We start from the raw sequence: 2500 nt of genomic DNA, 5'->3' as shown, positions 1-2500 counted from the left end.
ATAACAATATCCTTAGCAGCTTCCAATTCACAATACAACACCCCCCCCCCCCCCACCCCTGCCATTCAACTGTGGTCTAGTCCAGACAATTTTGATTCTCCAAGAAAAGTTTAAAATCTCCTCTACACTTTCTTCTGCCAATAAAGATACTATTTTTGCCAAAAGGGAACATCTTTTTTTATCTTCTCTCCAGACGCTGTCTCAACAATTGAACAAATTTGCATCTTCTTTTTTTGCACCATAAATGCCCGCATGCACCTCAAGGCCCAATAACTTATAACCCTAGTTTATATTTCAAGACATGTTTTGTCATTCTTTAACTTCAAATCAGAGGGCCATGTCCCTCTGATTTGATTGAGAGTGTACAATAAAACAGCATTCAAAAGAACAAGGACGTTGGCAAACTGAATACTCTACAAAGGTAGAACTTTAAAGGAGAATTCCATACTAAAAGGCTTTCTTACCTTTCTTTGTAGTTGTTACGTCCCCACCAAAGAGGTCCAGGTGTTATTTTGTGCAAAAGCTCCTTATTGGCTGTTTCCCCTACCATAAGCCCTAAATGAATTGCATTGAATTGAATGGGAATTGAATGGGGCTATGGGGTGTTGTGCTAATTCGCTTATTTCCATCGCTCAAAATTATAATTTCTTTGTATATATCCTCTCTTCATAATGTAAATAATATCCCAAGCGGCACACTTTACTACTTCTTTTGATGGAAATAGCATAACACCCCATAGCCCCATTCAATTCCCATTCAATGCAATGCAATTCATTGAGGGCTTATGGTAGGGAAAATAGCCAATAAGGAGTTTTTGCACAAAAAACACCTGGACCTCTTTGGTGGGGACGTAACAACTACAAAGAAAGGTAAGAAAGATAAGAAAGCATTCTAGCATGGAATTCTCCTTTAACAAACGAAACATGTTAACTCAGATATCTTCAGTAAACAGGCAAAGTGCAAAAATTCCAACAAGTCTTTAACACAAGGCAGAACACAAGAATCCAGCATCCATAATGAACTGAAAACACACTCCTTAAATAGAGCATCACAGTCCCGCCCCCTTTCATGACGATGCCAGGCCCAGGAAATAGTTTCCAATGCATTTTTCCCATAGACATTTCAAAACTTATTTATTTAAAGACCGTATAAGCGTCGTACAAAGCCAACTCTTGGCCCAGGCCGTAGCGTAACGGTCTGGGCACCGGACTGGTAATCCAGTCGCAGTGTGCCGCGGGTTCGACTCCCGGACCCGACACGGCCTTTACTGCATGTCATCCCCCCATCTCTCTCCCGTTTCCTGTCAGCCTACTGTCTGTCCCTTCAAAAATCAATAAAAGGCGTAAGCCGCAAAAAAAAAAAAAAGAAAAAAAAAAAAAGCCAACTCTTGTCATGACAACACAATATTTTGGACCAAACAGATAATTACAAAGAAGAAAAACAACAAAAAAAGTGTTGTAAGTTGTAACCTGCCGTTTTCTTCTTCTTTCTAATTATTTGTTCAGCCCGACATTTTTTGTTTGTTGTCATGATTTGTCACGACAAGAGTTGGCTTTGTCCGCGGCGTAAACGTCTTTAAATAAATACTTTCTGAAAAGTCTATGAGGAAAATGAACGGGGATTTATTTTCCGGGTCTCTCGAGGGGGCGGGACTGCGACGCTCTATACTCAGTGAGTCTCATCAACTTAGATGTAGCACACCTGGTGGAAGCAGTCTCTCAATTAAGTCCACATAAGAGAGGAGATGGGAGTGAGCGAGTGAGAAACTGAAGGGGGAATGACACAGTGCCACTGTGTCATTCCCCCTTCAGTTTCTCATTCCTGTGTCCACTGTGACAGTGGACACAGGGAATTAAGTCACAATAGTGCAAAAACAGCTAGGGTCACACAAATACAGGACAGGGCTTACAAGACACCAGAAGGGCACATAGGGCAGTGGCAGAGTCCCTGCACCATCCTCACGCATTCTAACCCAATCTGTGCCAAAACGAGATCATCTCATGAATAGCTATTTAATCCTTCTGTGCCAATCACGAGATCAAGAGATTAGATTAATAAGCATTAAGACAGCATTCAAAATAATATTTTAAATTTAATTTAATTGTATTATTATTACTCACATGGTAAAACCCCCTACATCCGAATCCGACGTGCACACGGCCACGCGGTTATTAGGCCTTTTTCTGCTCAAAATGGGACAAAGTGTGATGTTTGGGACCTAATCCTACTATAAATGTGCCACGTCTCGGTGTGTGTGCGTGCGTGTGTGCACCCCACAGGGAGTGCAGTGCCAGGTATCGAGTCGGTCGGACCCACGCTTCTCCAGAACCACCACAAGAGGCTCTGCCGGTGGGCCTAATGAGGCCAACTCCTTTCACCTGGGCCAGGCTCTGCCAGTGGGCCTAATGAGGCCAACTTTTTTCACCTGTGCAATTTCCAGCCTCTGCCTCAGCCAATTGAGGCTCAACCAATCAGGCTCTGGCAGTGGGCCCAATTGATT

Source organism: Protomyctophum parallelum (assembly GCF_964188405.1).
Source record: "Protomyctophum parallelum genome assembly, chromosome: 1".
Classification (NCBI taxonomy): domain Eukaryota; kingdom Metazoa; phylum Chordata; class Actinopteri; order Myctophiformes; family Myctophidae; genus Protomyctophum; species Protomyctophum parallelum.
This window is presented reverse-complemented; position numbering follows the sequence as displayed.